This window comes from Leptodactylus fuscus, chromosome 6 (genome assembly GCF_031893055.1).
Source record: "Leptodactylus fuscus isolate aLepFus1 chromosome 6, aLepFus1.hap2, whole genome shotgun sequence".
Lineage (NCBI taxonomy): Eukaryota > Metazoa > Chordata > Amphibia > Anura > Leptodactylidae > Leptodactylus > Leptodactylus fuscus.
The window spans coordinates 131,004,261-131,016,225 of record NC_134270.1 but is presented as its reverse complement, the minus strand read 5'-3'; the positions used below and the strand labels follow the sequence as shown (position 1 = coordinate 131,016,225).

Here is an 11,965-nt window from a genome sequence, read left to right as displayed (position 1 = left end):
TCTGACTGGGAATTCAAAGAGTATATTGGGAATACAAATACCCTCATTTCTTGCTACTGCCATATAGTGCCAGTTCTGACTGGGAATTCAAAGAATATATTGGGGTTACGTGCACCCACAATTTTTACTACTGGTATACAGTGCCATTGTCTGACTGGGAATTCAAAGAGTATATTGGGAATACAAATACCCTCATTTCTTGCTACTGCCATATAGTGCCAGTTTCTGACTGGAATTCAAAGAATATATTGGGGTTACGTGCACCCACAATTTTTACTACTGGTATACAGTGCCATTGTCTGACTGGGAATTCAAAGAATATATTGGGGTTATAAATACCCTCATTTCTTGCTACTGCCATATAGTGCCAGTTCTGACTGGTAATTCAAAGAATATATTGGGGTTACGTGCACCCACAATTTTTACTACTGGTATACAGTGCCATTGTCTGACTGGGAATTCAAAGAGTATATTGGGAATACAAATACCCTCATTTCTTGCTACTGCCATATAGTGCCAGTTTCTGACTGGGAATTCAAAGAATATATTGGGGTTACGTGCACCCACAATTTTTACTACTGGTATACAGTGCCATGTCTGACTGGGAATTCAAAGAGTATATTGGGAATACAAATACCCTCATTTCTTGCTACTGCTATATAGTGCCAGTTTCTGACTGGGAATTCAAAGAATATATTGGGGTTACGTGCACCCACAATTTTTACTACTGGTATACAGTGCCATTGTCTGACTGGGAATTCAAAGAGTATATTGGGAATACAAATACCCTCATTTCTTGCTACTGCCATATAGTGCCAGTTTCTGACTGGGAATTCAAAGAATATATTGGGGTTACGTGCACCCACAATTTTTACTACTGGTATACAGTGCCATTGTCTGACTGGGAATTCAAAGAGTATATTGGGAATACAAATACCCTCATTTCTTGCTACTGCCATATAGTGCCAGTTTCTGACTGGGAATTCAAAGAATATATTGGGGTTACGTGCACCCACAATTTTTACTACTGGTATACAGTGCCATTGTCTGACTGGGAATTCAAAGAGTATATTGGGAATACAAATACCCTCATTTCTTGCTACTGCCATATAGTGCCAGTTTCTGACTGGGAATTCAAAGAATATATTGGGGTTACGTGCACCCACAATTTTTACTACTGGTATACAGTGCCATTGTCTGACTGGGAATTCAAAGAGTATATTGGGAATACAAATACCCTCATTTCTTGCTACTGCCATATAGTGCCAGTTTCTGACTGGGAATTCAAAGAATATATTGGGGTTACGTGCACCCACAATTTTTACTACTGGTATACAGTGCCAATTTCTAACTAGGAATTCAAAATGCGCAAGGCTCCCGGAAAGGGACGTGGACGAGGCCGTGGGCGAGGTCGGGGGAATGGTTCTGGGGAGCAAGGTAGCAGTGAAGCCACAGGGCGTCCCGTGCCTACTCCTGTGGGGCAGCAAGCATTGCGCCACTCCACAGTGCCAGGGTTGCTTGCCACATTAACTAAACTGCAGGGTACAAACCTTAGTAGGCCCGAGAACCAGGAACAGGTCTTGCAATGGCTGTCAGAGAACGCTTACAGCACATTGTCCAGCAGCCAGTCAGACTCTGCCTCCTCTCCTCCTATTACCCAACAGTCTTGTCTTCCTTCCTCCCAAAATTCCGAAGCTTTACAGAACAATAACCCAAACTGTCCCTGCTCCCCAGAGCTGTTCTCCGCTCCTTTCATTGTCCCCTCAACCTGCCTCTCCACGTCACGATTCCACGAACCTAACAGAGGAGCATCTGTGTCCAGATGCTCAAACACTAGAGTCTCCTCCATCTCCGTTCGATTTGGTGGTGGATGACCAGCAACCCACCCTCATCGACGATGATGTGACGCAGTTGCCCGTCAGGGCATCCAGTTGACCGGCGCATTGTGCGGGAGGAGGAGATGAGACAGGAGTTGGAAGAGGAAGTGGTGGATGATGAGGACACTGACCCGACCTGGACAGGGGGGATGTCAAGCGGGGAAAGTAGTGTGGATGTTGAGGCAGGTGCAGCACCAAAAAGGGTAGCTAGAGGCAGAGGCAGAGGTCAGCAGCTTAGGCGAAGCCAGGCCACACCCGGAATCTCCCAAGATGTTCCAGTTCGTACCCAGCCCCGAAAAACTCCCACCTCCTCGAGGGCACGTTTCTCGAAGGTGTGGAGTTTTTTCAAGGAATGCGCCGAGGACAGATATAGTGTTGTCTGCACAATTTGCCTCTCGAAATTGATTAGGGGCTCTGAGAAGAGCAACCTGTCCACCACTTCAATGCGCCGTCATTTGGAATCCAAGCACTGGAATCAGTGGCAGGCAGCAACGGCAGGACAAAGGCCGCCTGCCGTTCACGCCACTGCCACTGCCTCTGCCTCTGCCACTGCCACTGCTGACTGTGCTGGCGATGCACTCCAGAGGACGAGCCAGGACACCACTTCATCTGCCTCCGCCACTTTGTTGACTTCTACCTCATCCTCCCCTGGTCCTGTCTTATCTCCTTCTCCTGCACCATCAAAGGCACCATCAGGCGTTTCTTTACAACAACCCACCATCTCTCAGACATTGGAGCGGCGGCAGAAATACACTGCTAACCACCCACACGCGCAAGCCTTGAACGCCAACATCGCTAAACTGCTGGCCCAGGAGATGTTGGCGTTCCGGCTTGTTGAAACTCCCGCCTTCCTGGACCTGATGGCAACTGCGGCACCTCGCTATGCCGTCCCTAGCCGTCACTACTTCTCCCGGTGTGCCGTCCCCGCCTTGCACCAGCACGTGTCACTCAACATCAGGCGGGCCCTTAGTTCCGCGCTTTGCACAAAGGTCCACTTGACCACCGACGCGTGGACAAGTGCATGCGGACAGGGACGCTACATTTCACTGACGGCACACTGGGTGAATGTAGTTGAGGCTGGGACTGCTTCCCAAACTGGCCCGGTGTACCTCGTCTCCCCGCCTAACATTCCTGGCAGGGACACGAGAAGAACACCCCCCTCCTCCTCCTCCTCTACCGCCTCCTCCTCCGCCACCGCCTCCTCCTCCGCCACCGCCTCCTCCTCCGCTGTTAGATTGACCCCAGCTACGAGTTGGAAACGTTGCAGCACTGGCGTTGGTAGACGTCAGCAGGCTGTGCTGAAGCTGATCAGCTTGGGGGACAGACAGCACACTGCCTCCGAGGTGAGGGATGCCCTCCTCGATGAGACGGCAATATGGTTTGAGCCGCTGCACCTGGGCCCAGGCATGGTCGTTTGTGATAACGGCCGGAACCTGGTAGCAGCTCTGGAGCTTGCCGGACTCCAACATGTTCCATGCCTGGCCCACGTCTTCAACCTAGTGGTGCAACGTTTCCTAAAGAGCTACCCCAATGTTCCAGAGCTACTGGTGAAAGTGCGGCGCATGTGCGCCCACTTTCGCAAGTCGACAGTAGCCGCTGCTAGCTTAAAATCTCTCCAGCAACGCCTGCATGTGCCACAACACCGGCTTTTGTGCGACGTCCCCACACGCTGGAACTCAACGTTTCAGATGTTGAATAGAGTGGTTGAGCAGCAGAGACCTTTGATGGAATACCAGCTACAAAACCCTAGGGTGCCACAAAGTCAGCTGCCTCAGTTTCACATCCATGAGTGGCCATGGATGAGAGACCTTTGTGACATCCTACGGGTCTTTGAGGAGTCCACAAGGAGGGTGAGCTCTGAGGATGCGATGGTGAGCCTTACAATCCCGCTCTTGTGTGTTCTGAGAGAATCCCTGATTGACATCAGGGATAACTCAGATCACACAGAGGAGTTAGGGATAGCATCCGATCCGTCACAGCTGGAGAGTAGGTCCACACATCTGTCCGCTTCACTGCGTTTAATGGAGGAGGAGGAGGAGGAGGAGGAGGAGAAGAGTTGTCCGATGATGTGATGGTGATACAGGAGGCTTCCGGGCAACTTCGAATCGTCCCATTGTTGCAGCGCGGATGGGTAGACATGGAGGATGAGGAGGAAATGGAGATTGAACTTTCCGGTGGGGCCAGAGGAGTCATGCCAACTAACACTGTGGCAGACATGGCTGAGTTCATGTTGGGGTGCTTTACAACCGACAAGCGTATTGTCAAAATCATGGAGGACAACCAGTACTGGATCTTTGCTATCCTTGACCCCCGGTATAAAAACAACATCTCGTCTTTTATTCCGGTAGAGGGGAGGGCCAATCGCATCAATGCTTGCCACAGGCAATTGGTGCAGAATATGATGGAGATGTTTCCAGCATGTGACGTTGGCGGCAGGGAGGGCAGTTCCTCCAGTAGGCAACCAAGTTCTCACCGGTCCACACAAACGAGGGGCACACTGTCTAAGGTCTGGGACACCTTGATGGCACCCCCTCGCCAAAGTGCCGCCACGGAGGGTCCTAGTGTCACCAGGCGTGAGAAGTATAGGCGCATGTTGCGGGAATACCTTTCCGACCACAGCCCTGTCCTCTCCGACCCCTCTGCGCCCTACACGTATTGGGTGTCGAAGTTGGACCTGTGGCTTGAACTTGCCCTATATGCCTTGGAGGTGCTGTCCTGTCCTGCCGCCAGCGTCCTATCTGAGAGGGTGTTCAGTGCAGCCGGTGGCATCATCACTGACAAGCGCACCCGTCTGTCAGCTGAGAGTGCCGACCGGCTCACTTTGATAAAAATGAACCACCACTGGATAGAGCCTTCATTTTTGTGCCCACCTGTGTAAAGCACCCCAACATGAAACTCCATGTCTGTACTCAACCTCTCCAATTCCTCCGCATCCTCATACTCATCCACCATAAGCGTTGCACAATTCTGCTAATACTAGGCTCCCTCCAACATGATTTCCCCCAACTCTGCTGGTTAGAGGCTCCCTCCACCCTGATTTCCACCAACTCTGCTGGTTAGAGGCTCCCTCCACCCTGCTTTCCCACAACTCTGCTGGTTAGAGGCTCCTTCCACCATGAATTTGCCCAAACTGGGCTGTTTAGAGGCTCCCTCCACCATGAATTGGTCCAAACTGGGTTTTTTAGAGGCTCCCTCCACCATGAATTGGTCCAAACTGGGCTGGTTAGAGGCTCCCTCCACCATGAATTGGTCCAAACTGGGCTGGTTAGAGGCTCCCTCCACCATGAATTTGCCCAAACTGGCTGGTTAGAGGCTCCCTCCACAATTAATTGGTCCAAACTGGGCTAATTAGAGGCTCCCTCCACCATGAATTGGTCCAAACTGGGTTTTTTAGAGGCTCCCTCCACCATGAATTTGCCCAAACTGGGCTGTTTAGAGGCTCCCTCCACCATGAATTGGTCCAAACTGGGCTGGTTAGAGGCTCCCTCCACCATGAATTTCCCAAAACTTGGCTGTTTAGAGGCTCCCTCCACCATTAATTGGTCCAAACTGGGCTGGTTAGAGGCTCCCTCCACCATGAATTTGCCCAAACTGGGGTGGTTAGAGGCTCCCTCCACCATTAATTGGTCCAAACTGGGCTGGTTAGAGGCTCCCTCCACAATTAATTGGTCCAAACTGGGCTAATTAGAGGCTCCCTCCACCATGAATTGGTCCAAACTGGGTTTTTTAGAGGCTCCCTCCACCATGAATTTGCCCAAACTGGGCTGTTTAGAGGCTCCCTCCACCATGAATTGGTCCAAACTGGGCTGGTTAGAGGCTCCCTCCACCATGAATTGGTCCAAACTGGGCTGGTTAGAGGCTCCCTCCACCATGAATTTCCCAAAACTTGGCTGTTTAGAGGCTCCCTCCACCATTAATTGGTCCAAACTGGCTGGTTAGAGGCTCCCTCCACCATGAATTTGCCCAAACTGGGCTGTTTAGAGGCTCCCTCCACCATGAATTTGCCCAAACTGGGCTGGTTAGAGGCTCCCTCCACCATGAATTGGTCCAAACTGGGCTGGTTAGAGGCTCCCTCCACCATGAATTTGCCCAAACTGGGCTGTTTAGAGGCTCCCTCCACCATGAATTTGCCCAAACTGGGCTGGTTAGAGGCTCCCTCCACCATGAATTGGTCCAAACGGGTTTTTAGAGGCTCCCTTCACCATGAATTGGTCCAAACTTGGCTGTTTAGAGGCTCCCTCCACCATGAATTTGCCCAAACTGGGCTGTTTAGAGGCTCCCTCCACCATGAATTGGTCCAAACTGGGCTGGTTAGAGGCTCCCTCCACCATGAATTTCCCAAAACTTGGCTGTTTAGAGGCTCCCTCCACCATTAATTGGTCCAAACTGGGCTGGTTAGAGGCTCCCTCCACCATGAATTTGCCCAAACTGGGCTGTTTAGAGGCTCCCTCCACCATGAATTTGCCCAAACTGGGCTGGTTAGAGGCTCCCTCCACCATGAATTGGTCCAAACTGGGCTGGTTAGAGGCTCCCTCCACAATTAATTGGTCCAAACTGGGCTAATTAGAGGCTCCCTCCACCATGAATTGGTCCAAACTGGGTTTTTTAGAGGCTCCCTCCACCATGAATTTGCCCAAACTGGGCTGTTTAGAGGCTCCCTCCACCATGAATTGGTCCAAACTGGGCTGGTTAGAGGCTCCCTCCACCATGAATTTCCCAAAACTTGGCTGTTTAGAGGCTCCCTCCACCATTAATTGGTCCAAACTGGGCTGGTTAGAGGCTCCCTCCACCATGAATTTGCCCAAACTGGGGTGGTTAGAGGCTCCCTCCACCATTAATTGGTCCAAACTGGGCTGGTTAGAGGCTCCCTCCACAATTAATTGGTCCAAACTGGGCTAATTAGAGGCTCCCTCCACCATGAATTGGTCCAAACTGGGTTTTTTAGAGGCTCCCTCCACTATGAATTTGCCCAAACTGGGCTGTTTAGAGGCTCCCTCCACCATGAATTGGTCCAAACTGGGCTGGTTAGAGGCTCCCTCCACCATGAATTGGTCCAAACTGGGCTGGTTAGAGGCTCCCTCCACCATGAATTTCCCAAAACTTGGCTGTTTAGAGGCTCCCTCCACCATTAATTGGTCCAAACTGGGCTGGTTAGAGGCTCCCTCCACCATGAATTTGCCCAAACTGGGCTGTTTAGAGGCTCCCTCCACCATGAATTTGCCCAAACTGGGCTGGTTAGAGGCTCCCTCCACCATGAATTGGTCCAAACTGGGCTGGTTAGAGGCTCCCTCCACCATGAATTTGCCCAAACTGGGCTGTTTAGAGGCTCCCTCCACCATGAATTTGCCCAAACTGGGCTGGTTAGAGGCTCCCTCCACCATGAATTGGTCCAAACGGGTTTTTAGAGGCTCCCTTCACCATGAATTGGTCCAAACTTGGCTGTTTAGAGGCTCCCTCCACCATGAATTTGCCCAAACTGGGCTGTTTAGAGGCTCCCTCCACCATGAATTGGTCCAAACTGGGCTGGTTAGAGGCTCCCTCCACCATGAATTTCCCAAAACTTGGCTGTTTAGAGGCTCCCTCCACCATTAATTGGTCCAAACTGGGCTGGTTAGAGGCTCCCTCCACCATGAATTTGCCCAAACTGGGCTGTTTAGAGGCTCCCTCCACCATGAATTTGCCCAAACTGGGCTGGTTAGAGGCTCCCTCCACCATGAATTGGTCCAAACTGGGCTGGTTAGAGGCTCCCTCCACCCTGAATTTGCCCAAACTGGGCTGTTTAGAGGCTCCCTCCACCATGAATTTGCCCAAACTGGGCTGGTTAGAGGCTCCCTCCACCATTAATTGGTCCAAACTGGGCTGGTTAGAGGCTCCCTCCACCATGAATTTGCCCAAACTGGGCTGTTTAGAGGCTCCCTCCACCATGAATTTGCCCAAACTGGGCTGGTTAGAGGCTCCCTCCACCATGAATTGGTCCAAACTGGGCTGGTTAGAGGCTAACTCCACCATGAATTTGCCCAAACTGGGCTGTTTAGAGGCTCCCTCCACCATGAATTTGCCCAAACTGGGCTGGTTAGAGGCTCCCTCCACCATGAATTGGTCCAAACGGGTTTTTAGAGGCTCCCTTCACCATGAATTGGTCCAAACTTGGCTGGTTAGAGGCTCCCTCCACCATGAATTTGCCCAAACTGGGCTGTTTAGAGGCTCCCTCCACCATGAATTGGTCCAAACTGGGCTGGTTAGAGGCTCCCTCCACCATGAATTTCCCAAAACTTGGCTGTTTAGAGGCTCCCTCCACCATTAATTGGTCCAAACTGGGCTGGTTAGAGGCTCCCTCCACCATGAATTTGCCCAAACTGGGGTGGTTAGAGGCTCCCTCCACCATTAATTGGTCCAAACTGGGCTGGTTAGAGGCTCCCTCCACAATTAATTGGTCCAAACTGGGCTAATTAGAGGCTCCCTCCACCATGAATTGGTCCAAACTGGGTTTTTTAGAGGCTCCCTCCACCATGAATTTGCCCAAACTGGGCTGTTTAGAGGCTCCCTCCACCATGAATTGGTCCAAACTGGGCTGGTTAGAGGCTCCCTCCACCATGAATTGGTCCAAACTGGGCTGGTTAGAGGCTCCCTCCACCATGAATTTCCCAAAACTTGGCTGTTTAGAGGCTCCCTCCACCATTAATTGGTCCAAACTGGGCTGGTTAGAGGCTCCCTCCACCATGAATTTGCCCAAACTGGGCTGTTTAGAGGCTCCCTCCACCATGAATTTGCCCAAACTGGGCTGGTTAGAGGCTCCCTCCACCATGAATTGGTCCAAACTGGGCTGGTTAGAGGCTCCCTCCACCATGAATTTGCCCAAACTGGGCTGTTTAGAGGCTCCCTCCACCATGAATTTGCCCAAACTGGGCTGGTTAGAGGCTCCCTCCACCATGAATTGGTCCAAACTGGGCTGGTTAGAGGCTCCCTCCACCATGAATTTGCCCAAACTGGGCTGTTTAGAGGCTCCCTCCACCATGAATTTGCCCAAACTGGGCTGGTTAGAGGCTCCCTCCACCATGAATTGGTCCAAACGGGTTTTTAGAGGCTCCCTTCACCATGAATTGGTCCAAACTTGGCTGTTTAGAGGCTCCCTCCACCATGAATTGGTCCAAACTGGGGTGGTTAGAGGCTCCCTCCACCATGAATTTGCCCAAACTGGGCTGTTTAGAGGCTCCCTCCACCATGAATTGGTCCAAACTGGGTTTTTTAGAGGCTCCCTCCACCATGAATTGGTCCAAACTGGGCTGGTTAGAGGCTCCCTCCACCATGAATTGGTCCAAACTGGGGTGGTTAGAGGCTCCCTCCACCATTAATTGGTCCAAACTGGGCTGGTTAGAGGCTCCCTCCACCATTAATTGGTCCAAACTGGGCTGGTTAGAGGCTCCCTCCACCATGAATTTGCCCAAACTGGGCTGGTTAGAGGCTCCCTCCACCATGAATTGGTCCAAACTGGGGTTTTTAGAGGCTCCCTCCACCATGAATTGGTCCAAACTGGGGTTTTTAGAGTCTCCCTCCACCATGAATTGGTCCAAACTGGGGTTTTTAGAGGCTCCCTCCACCATGAATTTGCCCAAACTCTGCTGGTTAGAGGCTCAATCCACCCTGATTTTCAAAACAAATGTTGGTGCCAACCTCAACTTACTACAAGGGCCAAATTCACTGCTGGTGACAAGCTCTCCTCACTGCAAGTGCCAAATACACATGTTTCAAGGTGTTTTCCTACTGTCAGAGAGGTGGTATTGAGTGTGTAAAGTGTGTAGTTGTTAGGCTGTGATGTTGGGGTAATAGAGGGTCTTTGGTGTGTTAGATGCCCCCAGACATGCTTCCCCTGCTGTCCCAGTGTCATTCCAGAGGTGTTGGCATCATTTCCTGGGGTGTCATAGTGGACTTGGTGACCCTCCAGACACGGATTTGGGTTTCCCCCTTAACGAGTATCTGTTCCCCATAGACTATAATGGGGTTCGAAACCCGTTCGAACACACGAACATTGAGCGGCTGTTCGAATCGGATTTCGAACCTCGAACATTTTAGTGTTCGCTCATCTCTACTGATAAGCTTTTCCATGCATGACTTGCCAGAAGGCAAGTCAGAAGAACTCCCGGCAGGGCTCGTCCGGGATTTGAACCCGGGACCTCTCACACCCAAAGCGAGAATCATACCCCTAGACCAACGAGCCGATCGGGACAATGAGGCACCAGGCCCCCTTTTGAGACCTCCCTTGAGTCCCATACTGGGGCTAGAAAAAAGCACAAAGGGGAAAACTGCACAAGGAAACCACGGAAATGAACAAACTTTTGTGCCATCAAAAAGAGAGGAGCGGGCTCGTCCGGGATTTGAACCCGGGACCTCTCGCACCCTAAGCGAGAATCATACCCCTAGACCAACGAGCCAAGGCAACAGAACGGCTGTGTGATGCTTTGCTCGCACCACATTTATTCAAGCATTTCAGTAAACCTGAAGTTGGAGGGGCTGCTATCGCAACACACTAAGTCCAACTCACCAAAGTGGAAAAGGAGGAGTTCTGTCAAAAGAGGGCAAACGGGCTCGTCCGGGATTTGAACCCGGGACCTCTCGCACCCAAAGCGAGAATCATACCCCTAGACCAACGAGCCGACCGGGCAAACCCTTGTCGTTTTCCCCTTGTGCCTTTTTCTAGCGCCAACATCAATTTTCTTTGCACAGTTTTTAAAACCAGGGCTCATCCGGGATTTGAACCCAGACGAGAATCATACCCCTAGACCAACGAGCCGACCCCCCATCACTTACCCATCTGGTACTGGTAAAAAATCTAGTACTCACTTACCAATCTGCGGTACTCGGAAGAAAAAAAAAAAAGAAGACTCGTCGCCAAACACTGCCATCTGCGACAGCAAACAGACTGAGGAAAAGCTTTTCCATGCTTGCCAACAAGGCAAGTCAAAAGAACTCCCGGCAGGGCTCGTCCGGGATTTGAACCCGGGACCTCTCGCACCCGAAGCGAGAATCATACCCCTAGACCAACGAGCCAAACTGCCGCTGTCACCGTCGGCTGGAGCGTCAGACTGCCTGGCCTTTGCAGGCTGTGTGGTGTTGGGCCATTGGCGCATAAAAGCCAAGCGCAGCTATCATCACGATAAGCTAGGGCTCGTCCGGGATTTGAACCCGGGACCTCTCGCACCCTAAGCGAGAATCATACCCCTAGACCAACGAGCCGACGACCCCATCACTTAGGGTTAGGGTTAGGGTTAGGGTTACCCATCTAGTGGGATCTTTGATGCCGCCTCTTTGACTCAGCCTCCCTTCCAAAGGCACAAAAGTCTCTAATCTGCGGTACTGCGACAGCAAACAGACTGCTGATAAGCTTTTCCATGCATGACTTGCCAGAAGGCAAGTCAGAAGAACTCCCGGCAGGGCTCGTCCGGGATTTGAACCCGGGACCTCTCACACCCAAAGCGAGAATCATACCCCTAGACCAACGAGCCGATCGGGACAATGAGGCACCAGGCCCCCTTTTGAGACCTCCCTTGAGTCCCATACTGGGGCTAGAAAAAAGCACAAAGGGGAAAACTGCACAAGGAAACCACGGAAATGAACAAACTTTTGTGCCATCAAAAAGAGAGGAGCGGGCTCGTCCGGGATTTGAACCCGGGACCTCTCGCACCCTAAGCGAGAATCATACCCCTAGACCAACGAGCCAAGGCAACAGAACGGCTGTGTGATGCTTTGCTCGCACCATATTTATTCAAGCATTTCAGTAAACCTGAAGTTGGAGGGGCTGCTATCGCAACACACTAAGTCCAACTCACCAAAGTGGAAAAGGAGGAGTTCTGTCAAAAGAGGGCAAACGGGCTCGTCCGGGATTTGAACCCGGGACCTCTCGCACCCAAAGCGAGAATCATACCCCTAGACCAACGAGCCGACCGGGTAAACCCTTGTCGTTTTCCCCTTGTGCCTTTTTCTAGCGCCAACATCAATTTTCTTTGCACAGTTTTTAAAACCAGGGCTCATCCGGGATTTGAACCCAGACGAGAATCATACCCCTAGACCAACGAGCCGACCCCCATCACTTA

At 51.4% G+C, this 11,965-nt stretch overlaps 8 non-coding genes across 8 annotated transcripts; all 8 read right to left on the bottom strand.

Moving 5' to 3' along the window:
• Positions 1-10,020: 10,020 nt before the first annotated feature.
• TRNAP-UGG (transfer RNA proline (anticodon UGG)) lies at positions 10,021-10,092 on the bottom strand. The gene has a single exon. It is a non-coding gene; the product is annotated as a tRNA-Pro (tRNA).
• Positions 10,093-10,234: 142 nt separating this feature from the next.
• TRNAP-AGG (transfer RNA proline (anticodon AGG)) lies at positions 10,235-10,306 on the bottom strand. The gene has a single exon. It is a non-coding gene; the product is annotated as a tRNA-Pro (tRNA).
• Positions 10,307-10,456: 150 nt separating this feature from the next.
• On the bottom strand, positions 10,457-10,528 carry TRNAP-UGG (transfer RNA proline (anticodon UGG)). The gene has a single exon. It is a non-coding gene; the product is annotated as a tRNA-Pro (tRNA).
• A 322-nt stretch (positions 10,529-10,850) lies between these two features.
• Positions 10,851-10,922, bottom strand: TRNAP-CGG (transfer RNA proline (anticodon CGG)). Its single transcript has one exon. It is a non-coding gene; the product is annotated as a tRNA-Pro (tRNA).
• A 114-nt stretch (positions 10,923-11,036) lies between these two features.
• On the bottom strand, positions 11,037-11,108 carry TRNAP-AGG (transfer RNA proline (anticodon AGG)). Its single transcript has one exon. It is a non-coding gene; the product is annotated as a tRNA-Pro (tRNA).
• Positions 11,109-11,305: 197 nt separating this feature from the next.
• Positions 11,306-11,377, bottom strand: TRNAP-UGG (transfer RNA proline (anticodon UGG)). Its single transcript has one exon. It is a non-coding gene; the product is annotated as a tRNA-Pro (tRNA).
• A 142-nt stretch (positions 11,378-11,519) lies between these two features.
• TRNAP-AGG (transfer RNA proline (anticodon AGG)) lies at positions 11,520-11,591 on the bottom strand. The gene has a single exon. It is a non-coding gene; the product is annotated as a tRNA-Pro (tRNA).
• Positions 11,592-11,741: 150 nt separating this feature from the next.
• Positions 11,742-11,813, bottom strand: TRNAP-UGG (transfer RNA proline (anticodon UGG)). The gene has a single exon. It is a non-coding gene; the product is annotated as a tRNA-Pro (tRNA).
• Between the last annotated feature and the right edge of the window lie 152 nt (positions 11,814-11,965).